This window comes from Ostrea edulis, chromosome 5 (genome assembly GCF_947568905.1).
Source record: "Ostrea edulis chromosome 5, xbOstEdul1.1, whole genome shotgun sequence".
NCBI lineage: Eukaryota > Metazoa > Mollusca > Bivalvia > Ostreida > Ostreidae > Ostrea > Ostrea edulis.
The window spans coordinates 6,047,960-6,061,826 of NC_079168.1; the positions used below are offsets into that span (position 1 = coordinate 6,047,960).

The following is a 13,867-nucleotide window of genomic DNA, read 5'->3' on the forward strand; positions in this document are numbered from 1 at the left end:
TTATGAATTGATCACTGTTCGTTATCTGCACCTTCTTATCTCCTATAATAAAAAAATCCTTTTTACATATATGTAAGCTACCCACTTTTAAAAGTATATTTTAAAGGATCATTAAATGGTGTTTTCAGCCAGTTTTTCAAAATCATCATACTATAAGTGAGATCTATTTTTAGACTTTTTTCACGTATATTTTTACTGTAAACTCATTATTATTTAATTTCATGTGGCCAGTTATACTTACAGGTTCACGTCAGTTGGATCCAAACATGAGATATTTCACAATCACCAATAAATGTAATTGTTTTATCATACATTAAAAGTTCAGTCGAGCAGTAAAATTCATAATTTTAGTTTTTCTTCGCTGAAATGATAGTACCTTTCACTGTATATTCATCTATCATAACGATAAAAAGGAGATCGTCATCTTCTTGAGGACATCTGTTGTGGTGTTGATATATCTATCTACCCTACTACTGAAATATTACAGATATAGAACTCAACTTTATGACAAACTGAATGACTTAATCTTCTCCATCGTTAACTTTCCAAATATTCATGTAGCATTATTCCATTATCACCTACATTTAGTGTTTATGTCTCTCAAGATTCGATACGCAACAGCATTTTCTACGGGTGTTCAGCTTTTAAATCGAAGCAGGCTACTGACAAATATGTTAGTGTTGCACGGGTTTCAACAGTTTCTTTAAAGTATTTCGAAAATTTTATGGTAGTTTTAATTATCTAATTTGCAAATATAACCTGTTATTGGGTCGAAATGCTCTCTGACATGTTTCATACCAATTGTTAGGCCGTTTATTACATACTGATTTTGACTACGGATTACTCAGTTTACCTGATCAAGATATAAGTCACAAGGCAGGTGTGACAGGACGACAGGGGATGCTTACTCTTCCTAGGCACCTGATTCCACCTCTGGTGTTTCCAGGGATCCGCCTCCATTCTTTACATAACACAGTCGCAGTAGTGGGTCCAATATTTCATTAAAGGGGCGTGTTGAACTCTCAAGAATTTTTCTCAATATCAAAATAGTCTTGATTTAAAAACCTTTTCCCCATCATTCAAGAAAGAAAATTTACAGATTGAATTCACGGAAGAGGATCCCAGGGGATGTTGAGAACAGTTAGGGCTATCATATAACGTTTGGGATCAATATTTCGTACATAAACGTAATCAAATTTATTTGCATGACTCGAGGATTATTGAAAATAACACACCTATCTCACTCTGCCCTCAAGCACAATTCACACGTGTATGAAAGGTGAAGATAACGAACAGTGACCAATCTCATAACTTCTATAAGAAATACAAAATAGATAGTTGTGCAAACACGGACTCCTGGACACACCAGAGGTGGGATCAGGTGTCTAGGGGGAGTAAGCATCCCCTGTCGACCGGTCACACCCGCCGTGAGCCCTATATCAATTTTAAAATAGTATATGATTGACGTGTGTAAGGTGTTATAACACTCTTGGAAATGATTAGTTCTATCCACGATCCACAAAATCACAGTCGTAGATTATCATCAATACTTTTAACAACGCACTGGTGAAATTACATTCGGATTGCCGCCATCTTTCACGCTCCAGCGTTCCTAGTTACGGCGTGCCATCTAGCGATTCCAAGAACGATAACTAAACATATCTGTATTAAAACGAATATCGAACCATTTATAAAATCGGAATAAAAATTTTCCACACTTTTGAAGATTGATAAATAAAATTGAAGACTTTATTTTGAAATATGTACAAGTGTTATTTTATTTCAGTGTTGCTGTTTTGATTATTTTCATTTGGCATTGCGGATAATTTGTATGAATCAGTACACGATAAAACTTTTTGTTTTCTGTCGTGTAAATTATACCGAGTGATGCAAGATCATAAGAAACAGATTTTCATAGAATATACACCCAACCGATCTTTCCCTAAAAGTATGGCCCATTTTCGTAACATTATATTTTCCGCGGAAATTCAATTTTGCATGATTCTTACGTAGAATGGCATTTAAACTTCATTGCAATATAGCAACTTCGTTTCACTACATCTACTTCGTTTCAACATGATAAACACGTCAATACAACCTCGCATTGGGTCAAATGCTGTCTGACGTGTTTCATACCGATTGTTAAGCCGTTCTTGGCACACTGATTTTGACTGCGGATAACTCCGTTTACCTGATCAGGATATGGGGCTCACGGCGGGTGTGACCGGTCAACAGGGGATGCTTACTCCTCCTAGGCACCTGATTCCACCTCTGGTGTGTCCAGGGGTCCGTGTTTGCCCAACTATCTATTGATTGATCACTGTTAGTTATCTTCACCTTGCATGATATACTCCGTTTCAACATAACTTCATTTCAACATATCAAATTCTTTTCGATACATTAACAGGGGGTACTTATCCACTTAAGCACCTGACTCCTGGGTCATCAAAATTAGATGAACTTTCGATATCAGTCTCATTTGTTCGCAGTATGCTACTTTCATAAAAGTGATCAATAGTGAGCTCGTCATTTCGTGGCCCGGAGTCTGATCCCACATCTGCTGTTTACAGGGGTCTGTGTTTGATTGTGTCCCACGTGAAAGGTGAAAATAACGAACAGTGATCAATCTCAATACTCCTACAAGCAATATGTAACTGACCTACGTGTATAAACTCTCTCTCTCTCTCTCTCTCTCTCTCTCTCTCTCTCTCTCTCTCGAATTATACAAGTACAAGTCACCGTGAAGCCAATGTCGAATTATACAAGCACAAGTCACCGTGAAGTTAATGTCGAATTGTACAAGTACAAGTTACCGTGAAGCTAATGTCGAATTGTACAAGCACAAGTCACCGTGAAGTTAATGTCGAATTGTACAAGTACTAGTCACCGTGAAGCTAATGTCGAATTGTACAAGCACAAGTCACCGTGAAGTTAATGTCGAATTGTACAAGTACAAGTTACCGTGAAGCTAATGTCGAATTATACACGTCACCGTGAAGCTAATGTCGCTGTTCAGTGCATACAACAGATGTGGAATTGTGATATAAAATATGGTTTGAAATTATCTCGTATTGTTTGAATATAGTAATCATTAAAGTTACTGAGCTTTCTGATTGTTTTTCCTTAATATGTAACTTATTTTATGCTGTTATATCTGACTTTAAAGTTTCTTCGCAAGACAAATAGGAGAAAAGACCGTTCCATCGTTATCTACACCCGTAGTCCATTCGATAAATCTCTCATTATTGATAAATAATTACATGTATCATAAATGATACCAAAGCTGTTTAGTGTCGTTTTCCCGTAAGGTGTCTAATTTGTACGGTCCTGCAGCTGGTGAAGTACTGATTGATAGCCTGCTAATTATGAATAACGAATTCGGTATTATATTTTTATGTTGAAGGCTTTAATTGTTGCGAAAATCAACAACTGTGCACTCAGCGGATTGGCAGGACAAGTATAAGGTAAACTCTCTCTCTCTCTCTCTCTCTCTCTCTCTCTCTCTCTCTCTCTCTCTCTCCAAAATGGAGTACGATATTCAAGCGGTTCACCAAAATCAAATATGTATCATTTCATTAAATGTCTGTTATCGGTATACTTTTCATTATCGATTATTGTCATTATGACACTCATTTTGGGTAATCATTGGTAACTATTTTCAAACTGATATCGAAAAACCGCGTAAATGGAAATCGGAGCATTCAAAATCGTCACAGTGTACGTCAGACTGTTCTAGGTGGTAGAACATTAAGGCAGAAGTAAGGTACGTCTGCCAGCCAGGGGCGGATCCAGGAATTGGGGTTAGGGGGGACAACTGTATGAGGCAGAGTGGCTAAGGGCCGCCTTGAGGTTTTCAGTGAGTCTAGGGCGAAGTCCTGGTGAAGGCCCAGGGGGCGAAGCCCCGGGGAGCTCCTGGATTTTACAGATTTTATTTGGCTTGAAATATGTCGCTTATGTAGTCATTTTTAATATTTTCTGTCATTTTCATTAAGGTGAAATTAATAAAAATGACGCAGATTTTAAGGGTTTTTGGAAAAAAAGGAAAGTTCTCCCAATAAAAGTACATGTAATTCAATAAATCAAAAGATTTTGTCATTTATTTCTCCGAGAGTGGAAGAAATCATTGTTTCTTTTATCGATTACATTTTAATAAACAATAGACCCCGATTTACCTTAAATTTGAAAATTTTAGGGAGGCGCCGGATGCGCCGCCAGTCCCGTAAATCCGCCACCGCCAGTTGCTTGCAGTTTGAAATATATAATGCAGATGTACTCTAGCAACCTATGTAAAATGATACCCTCGTATTTAGAGGGTTATGAGGGGTTTGTTTAAAATAAAAACGGTATTACATTGTATTGCCATGTTGTGCTCTTCGACCCCACCCCCTCCTTGGGAAGGAAACTGTACAAACTTGGGTCACACATCCCTTTTTTAACAATCTTCTGAATCCGCTCCTGTCGTACAAGATATTACATTTTTCAAACTTACACTACTGCATAGTAAGAAATCAAAATTGAATAGAAGCGTTCGCATTTAATTCTAGAGAGCTATCTCAGTCCTTGTAAGATAATTGATTTAAAATGAAACGTTTCCTTATTTAGTTATTATTCTGAATGATGCATAAGTCAATTTATTGTTGCATGCAAGCATTTGAAATTGTTAATATTCAAGCAATATTCCTTGTCATCAAAGGGATGAATATTGTATATTTTTGTATAATTTATTTTCAATTTAATGATGCAACTTATAGATTCATACAAAGATGGTGGGCTGTAAAGTTTTGATCCTCCTGGTCGTGATGAGCCTGACATTCAGTGAAATTCTCGCGGGGGCAATCAGAAGCGATTCCGATAACGTGACACCGGGATACGGGGAGGGCGTGATGGTATCCGGCCAAGCATCGTTTCGTGTGTCACGTGATAAAACAATTCTGCTGGTAGGCATCGCTGCTGCCGCTATATGGTTTGTCAAAGGTATGTTCATATAATATGTTGTACAGTGTGACCGTTGAGACGAGTGAAGCCCATTAACACCTTGCAACACGACTTATAGACATTTTATCCGCCTCTTCATTTAACGCGGTGGATGTAAACAGTTACATTGTGACGTCATATTAGCTGTAATGTTTTTTCTTCTTCTCTCAAACCAAGCAAAAACAAAACGTTTGAAACTATGAGAAAGCATGTACGTTTGTGGTACGTTCTAAACAATCTAATTATTTTAATTACGGGATTATCAATGAAGTATACTGCAGTGACGGCGACATTTTTTCCAGAAGCATTATGGGTAATACTCATCTTTTTTCAGCTGATGAAGAGGAAATCACGTGACTCGTATGTGTAATCATTGGAGCTTCACGACGCGATCTTCACTCGCTGTAATTGTTGCTCAGTTGTTAATAACTAAGATTTAATCATCATTTCAATATTCATCAGACTCAAACTGGTTAATATAGTTTTCATGCATGTTTAAGAATAGTAAGAAATTATATGTATATTGAATACCAGTTTTTATCATATGATCGTGTTTTCTGATTGGCCGAAATCTGATAAACTATATCGAATAGAACCTCATGTTCACCCAGATAAGTCTTCGAGATGAATATAACATTTGATTTCCCCAACATCGGACCAAAATTAGAGATTGCGAATTTCCAGTTTGATAAGAATTATCATTAGGTTTTGGTCCGCCAATGAAAATTGACGTTTCTCATCTACTCACTTTCGACTCGGTTTACACACAGGGGCTGAGCCCGTTTTGGGCCTGAACTCTGTGATACCATAAATATAGATTTATGGTATCACAGAGTTCGGGCCCAAAACGGGTTTATCCCCTGTGGGTTTACATAATAATTGTAAAGAAAGAGTAACTTCTATTACGAAGTAGAGTAACAATTGTTAAATTACAGAAACACCGAACCGATCTAAATATGACCGATCAGGAATCGATTGGCAGGTTCTAGTAGGCGGTTTCGATGCTTGAAATCATTTAGTCATAATGAACAAGAACTCATGTCTCTAATGTAAAACTTATACGGTACCAATTTTGATACACCAGATGCGCATTTCGACAAATAATGTCTCTTCAGTGATGCTCAATCGAAATGTTTGAAATCCGAAATAACGATAAACTTGCTAGAGCTATTATAGGGAAAAACAGAGTGCCAAAACGTGGAGTCAAATTCGTCTAAGGATAAGAGCTATGCATGAGGGAGATAATCCTTAATTTTGATATGAATTTCTAAATATTATCACAGCAATTAAATATACATCCGTATTTTCAAGCTAGTAACGAAGTACTTAGCTACTGGGCTGTAGAGACCCTCGGGGACTAACAGTCCACCAGCAGACCCTTCGACCCAGGGGTCATAATGTAAAACGTAAACGGTACCAATTTTGATGCACCAGATGCGCATTTCGACAAATAATGTCTCTTGAGTGATGCTCAACGGAAATGTCTAATCCATTTCGACGATCCCTTGCACTGTATCTGCATACAAAAATGGTCGTCCAGGGATTGTTTCGTGAACCAGTTCCGATCCTTTAAATCATTCAACCGTACAATAAATCAATCATTAATATTTTTCTCTTAATGCAATGCTTTAACTACCCTCAAACTACAATATTCGCCTCGCCCTCCAAAAGCTGCATTGTATTGTATTGTTTATTACCAAGAACCATACAGTTCAAAGGTTTAATGTTTTTACATAGAATAAATAAACATAGATATAAACAAAAGTTATGCATAAAGTTAATATAATGCAGGATAGGTAAATGTATACAATTCATTCAATGTATATATAGTTGATGTCTGTGAGATAGTAAATATACTTTGTAACATAATGAATATGAAATATAGTTTAGTAAAAATGAGGACAACCTCAGCATTATGTATGCATTTAAACATTTATATAAATATTTTTCCTAATTTACTGATATATTGTACATATGTATTTGGATTGCTTTTGTTAAATACAACTGTAACTTAAATCCATCATTTACATATTTGTGTAAGTAGCATTTTGATGAATTTTCAAAAAATGCATTCATTTCTTGTAAAAACACATCATTCAGCCTTTGTTTCACTTTTACTAAAAAGTGCTTTTCGTTAACATTATGGATTCCCATACACATTGTATTTCCAAATCCTAAGGAGAATATCAAACCTTTTACATCTGATAACCAACAGGTGAAAGTTTTTTAATTACACATTTCTAGCAGTTCATGGTATATACTATTCAAAATGTAATTATCTGATTTTTTTCAATTTCAACCAGTATTTAATCATTCTACATGTATATTTCCTATTTAAGATAAGATGAGTGCGTCCTAATTGCGAGTACACTATCATGGAAACAGCATTCTTCTTAACTGATAAAACTTTTTTTTACAAAAATCTAAATGAATATTCTCCAGTTCACTTGCTGGGTTTAAACCCCAGACTTCACAACCATAATTTGCTATACCACTAATGTATGTGTCGAACAACGACAATTTTGTACGAACATTTAACTGCAACATAAAGCATCGAATTGACCTTAAGCTTAAAATGTTAATAATTCTATAATGATTTGTTGATCAGAATCTATACACACACGCGCGCAAAATTTAATAATTTTGAAATGGCAAACTACTCCTAATTGTTACGTTCTTAGTATCACCTGATTTTACACGTTAATCAACGATCATCATTTCATAAAAAATGGGACCCTGTCCCTGTGATTAGATGATGAGTTATTGCATTATTATCACAAGTAGATACCAATTCGTTGTGTTTACAAGTTCTTATATTTCCCATGATCATTGTTCCTCGAGTTTTCTTCGTCCGAGTTATCAGTAAATATCATTTCGCGAACGTTGAATTTGTTTACAAAATTATGCATCGGAATTTCATTTTTCGTGTTTAGATAATTTCGTGATACATGTATTACTAGCTTGAAAATACGGATGTATATTTAATTGCTGTTAAAAAATTTAGAAATTTATTTCAAAATTAAAAATTATCTCCCTCACGCATAGCTCTTATCTTTAGACGAATTTGACTCCACTTTTTTGGCACTTTATTTTTCCTAAAATAGCTCTAAAACTTCATTGTTATTTCGGATTTCAAACATTTCGGTTGACCATCATTGAAGAGACATTATTTGTTTAAATGCGCATCTGGTGCATCAAAATTGGTACCGTATAAGTTTTACATGTAAATTACGTGAAACTAAACTTATCTGTGTTTTTCTGAGAGTAAAGTCAGTTCTATGGGTCTGTATCTACGGCGATATCGCAGTGAGAGTTCTTTTATCACCAGGGTTTTCTTTCACTTCTATACTACTACCAATCAGTTGGCAACAGTATCTACATATACAACTTATCTAACGACTTGGGTCTGTAGAGGATTGGATTTTCGAACCCGGGCCTCCCGCAAGTTTGACTAAAGTGACTTACAGTACATGTATTGTATATTTGCTCCAACTAAATGTTTTATTCGTGTTTCTTTTACAGGCTGATGTTTAATGTGCAGCGATGACCAGAATTCTGCGTTTCAGCGGACAGCTTCAGGAATAAATTTTACTGATTGTTTAATATATAGTCAATAAATAGTTAATCAATATTTTGCTTGATATTTGATTTGAAGAAAAAGTTGTAAACACAATTCTGAATGCATTTTAAAATATAACTGCATCTTTGATTATTGTGAAAAATCGGGAATGGAATACCCGAAGACACGTGTACTCGATATAAAAAAAAGCGTGGGAGGATGACATACATTGTACATCTCTACATCCAATCTATTGCGCGGAAGGAGACCTACCAACGGGGGGGGGGGGGGGGGGGGCACCAATTAGCAGGGCCCTGTACTGTGTGAACTACTTGCTCCCATTGAATAAAAACTTTGATACACCATAGAGTCTCAAATCCTTAGGAAAACAATTCCAGAAGACATAAAATAAAAGGTTCTATTGCATGGTTAAATCTGCATAGATTTAACATAATTTACAGAAAATCTGCATCGTTAGAGATTTGAAACGGCAGTAATTCTAAAGTTATCATAAATTTGACGTTGCACAACTGTATCTTAATATTGTATATGAAGGTTAGGGCTATATGGACCGTGGATATCGACAACTCAGTGGTTAGAGCACCTGACTAGTAATGCAGGGGTCCCAGATTCGATTCATGGTCCAGTCATAAATTTCCTCTTTCCGACATTAGCTTTGGTGCCGTTGACCAACCCTGAACTTTAGACGAAAGTCTTGTTAGGGCCAAAAGAATCTGGATTAGGTGTCTTCGAGGGTGAAGGCAATGTAAGGAGGTTTATGTAGTAGTTCAGGTTATATGGACCATGGATATCGGCCTGGGTAGCTCAGTGGTTAGAGCACCTGTCTAGTAATGCAGGGTCCCGGGATGATTCCCAGTCCAGCCATAAATTTTCTCCTTTCTTCATCATACTTGGGTGTGAAGTATCGAGTATCACATGATTAACACTTTTATGTACATATATTGTGACTGGTTCAATTGACGAGAATACCTCTAAGATTTTGACATTTTTCCTCAGTGCAAGACAGCTGTAACAATGCAGACACTAGTAAGTCTTCCGAAACTGTTGTGGTTATTCAAAAAATTGGTCTTCAAATGTAATATGACCCTTACAAACACTACAGAACAATATAAGAAAACGCCCTCTTTCTTCGTCAAGAACATTTGTAGGCAACATCAGAAGTTTATAGAAAGCAATGGTACAAAACAGATATATACTTACTTTCTATTGAAGCGTTTGCCCTGTAAACAGCCAAGATAATTATAGTATATATATTCATAGTATATATATTTCTACTGAAATGTAAATAACTACATTTTATTCATAAATATACGATATATATTATTGACGTTGACGCGGGAAGTCTGGAAAATATAATTTAATGCAGTCTGACGTGTTTCATACCAATTGTTAGGCCGTTCTTTACACGCCAATTTTGACTACGGATTGCTCCATTTACCTGGCCCACGGCGGGTGTGACCGGTCGGCAGGGGATACTAACTCCTCTTGGGCGCCTCTGGTGTGTCCGGGGATCCATGTTTGACCTGCTCCTAATGTTGTATTCTTTATAGGAATTATGAGATTGATCACTGTTCGATATGTTCTCTCTTGTAAAGAGTATATTAGAATTTTATAATTATACAGTGAAAGGAAGAAATATCCTTTTTCAAGTTTCACGACGACTGCACTACTTTGACTGAGTTGCATCTGGTATCCAACCAGAATACAAGAGATGTGGAGAATTTAGTTCTGATATAAAGCTTCCATATGAAATGTGTTTTGTGATGGGGTTTTTTCTCTCCCTTTTTTATGGATCGACATGTCCTACTGTTGACATGCATGTACATGTATACTATTTGTAGATAAGACATTGGTGGTGTCTGTAGGAATTATCCCACCCCTCTTTCTATTGGTCTGTTCTCCTTTGTTGTTCTTTTAATGTTAGATTATGTAGTAACCTTTGATAAAATACTAAACGAAATTTATGGCGTTTTGATAAGCAAATTTTTGTTAATATCATCAAATTGATGTTGAAAATTTGTATGTTAAATTTGCGACCTTTAAAATTAGCTTTCTGAATTGTACAGAAGAAGATTGCAGTATAGAAGATAAGATGTAGATGTGACAAAGTGGATGAGAAAATTACCTCCTTTTGAAATAACTCATTACGCTACAGTCAACGTGTTATACGTGAACGAAAAATATTATTCTGCATCTCCATATATTGTTGTAAATACAGCGGGCATTGACAAAGCAGGATGTTATTTCACTATGTAGCAGCTCAAGAGTGTTCTGCAAACCTAGACGTCTCCATGTGAGTGAAAAATTCTCCAGAGGGACGTTAAACAAGATACAATCAAGCATTGTGGACTACATGTATATGCCTGATACTTACATGTACACGTAGATAAGGAGAGCAAAATAAAAACCCTAGTGAGTGATGTTAGGGAGAGCAAAATAAAAAACCTAGTGAGTGATGTTGGGAAGAACAAAATAAAAACCTAATGAGTGATGTTAGGGAGAGCAAAATAAAACCCTAGTGAGTGATGTTAGGGAGAGCAAAATAAAACCCTAGTGAGTGATGTTAGGGAGAACAAAATAAAAACCCTAGTGAGTGATGTTAGGAAGAACACAATAAAAATCCTAGTGAGTGATGTTAGGGAGAACAAAATAAAAACCCTAGTGAGTGATGTTATGGAGAACAAATTAAAAAACTAGTGAGTGATTTTAGGGAGAGCAAAATTAAAAAAAACCAACAACTAGTGAGTGATGTTAGGGAGAGCAAAATAAAAAAGAACAACTAATGAGTGATGTTAGGGAGAGCAAAATAAAAACCCTAGTGAGTGATGTTAGGAAGAACAAAATAAAACCCTAGTGAGTGATGTTAGGAAGAACAAAATAAAAACCCAATGAGTGATGTTAGGGAGAGCAAAATAAAAACCCTAGTGAGTGATGTTATGGAGAAGAAAATAAAAAACTAGTGAGTGATGTTAGGGAGAACAAAATAAAAAATTTAGTGAGTGATGTTAGGGAGAGTTTTCAAAATAAAAAACCTATCGAGTGATGTTAGGGAGAACAAAATAAAAAAAAAAGTTGTCGGTATATGCGAACATCAGTATTTTTAAACGTTTATCCAAAAAGGATGAAATGCAACAACAGCGTTATGCAAACCAGAATTTTGAAATCCTTTTTAAAAGTAAAGTTCATGTTGAAAATATTATGAAACGAGTTTAAGAATTTTCGTATACATGTATGATGTCACAAAGTTGACGAGTTGTACATTTTATTCGAACATTTCCAAGAATATTAAACTTTCAAGTCAAGTAATTTTTGGATTAGAAATCATAGGATCCATGCATCAACCAAAAACAATTACATTTAATTATATGTACCATGAAGTTGTCATACTATTGATGAAAGGCGGAGATAACGAACAGTGATCATTATCATAACTCCTATAAGCAATACAAAATAGAGAGTTGGGCAAACACGGACCCATGGATATACCAAAGGTGGGATCAGGTACCTAGGAGGAGTAAGCATCCCCTATTGACCGGTCACACACACACACCCGTGAGCCCTATATCTTGATCAGGTAAACGGAGTTATCCGTAGTCAAAATCAGTGTGTCAAGAACGGCCTAACAATCGGTATGAAACACGTCAGACAGCAATTGACCCAATGATAGGTTGTATTTGGCAAACTAGATCGTTATAACGACCATAGAATTTGCGAAATGCTGATTTTAAACGAGACTGCTGGAACCCCTGCGCCATCAACTTGTTTGTCAGTAGCCTGCCTCGATTTAAAGACTGACAATACGCAGATAAAGCTCTTGTGTATCGAATCAGTTGAGAGATGTAAACACCATATGCAGGTGATAATGGAATATTGCTACATAAATATGGGAAGTTGACAATGAAAAAGTTGAAATCATCCCGTTTGTCATAAAGTTAAGTTGTTAGTTTGCCGTTAATATCTACTTTCATTAGAATATCTAAATATGAAGCAGAAGTGGACGACTCTGTGGTGTCTTTTATTTCGAGGCCACTGGTGTATATTGAATCGACATAATATGAATGAAAATCATTATTGTTAATAGATGATACATCGTCGATATACAATGTATCTAAACGTCGAATTGAAGACCACAGCCATCTTCGCTAGCCAAGGGTTTATGATCCACTCTGCTTCTTTACAAACCCGTGGCAGATTTAGTGCGATTTTCGTAGCCTCAACTTTCAGCATATAATTGGACGCAGGGAAAGTCCACTGCTCAATCAGAGAACGTGTTACGTCAGATCACGTGCAAAACAAAGAAATTTAAATACCTACAACTGTCACTCGGCTGTGTATCAAATACATATCCAAACCAATGATGCCACGTGCGCAGTTCAGACTCGTATCTGCGTAAAGAAATGCATTTTATTTACTACAGTACCGTACCATAGGTTTAATATCAAACATCTCTTGTAATTCGTTGTTTTATGTTCTATCTATCCCAGATTTAGACAGTTGCGTCAGAGCTAGTTTCCTCTATTTGGAATTCACCTTACACACGTGGGGTTATTTTTAAACGTACATGTAGACTCAACGACTACATAAATTTCATGGGTTCACACGTGTTTATTTTCTAAATAATATTCTCACTCATTTCTTTTTCAAGTATGCAATTAAGAGATAGTTAAATTTATTATTAACATTTTAATGATTTGCATACCACATTTCTAAACAACTTTTAAACAGTAGCTGAAACACGCATTTTCATTGGATAAGCATGATGTTATCCAAATAGGGTTGTTTTCTCCATCCGCTAGAGGGCGCCACTCAAATCTACGAAAATCGCACTAAATCTGCCAAGGGGTTGTAGAGAAGCGGAGCAGATCGTAAACCCTTGGCTAGCGAAGATGGACCACAGCAAGAGATTTTTTCTTCTCATGCAGAAGTTTTTGAATAAATTCTGCTTCATAGGAATATAAAAACAGGTCAGCTAACAAAGAAGCACAATTCGTGCACATGGGGATTCCAACAGACTGTTGGAAGATTTGATCACCAAAGACCACGAAGATATTGTCAATGAGGAACTCAAGCATATTTTTTATTTCAACTATAGATATCTTTTAATTTGATCGCGCTTAATATGATGAATATTCTCCATACTTTACATAGCTAAACAGCTTAGAAATTTAGCTTCTTTTTTTTTTTTTTTTTTTTTTTTTTTTTTTTTTTTTTTGGTTACTTGAAAGGAAATGGGGAACTGCACGTTTTGTGGCTTTATTCTATCTAATATATATCCTCTGGAAAAGTACGTGACCCTTATTCTTGTCACATATT

General features: G+C 36.0%; 1 long non-coding RNA gene across 1 annotated transcript; it reads left to right on the forward strand.

Annotated features, from left to right (window-relative positions):
* The first annotated feature begins 4,746 nt into the window (after positions 1–4,746).
* Positions 4,747–8,594, forward strand: LOC130055224 (uncharacterized). The gene is made up of 2 exons (XR_008803512.1): positions 4,747–4,974; positions 8,497–8,594. It is a non-coding gene; the product is annotated as an uncharacterized LOC130055224 (long non-coding RNA).
* The last annotated feature ends 5,273 nt before the right edge of the window (positions 8,595–13,867 follow it).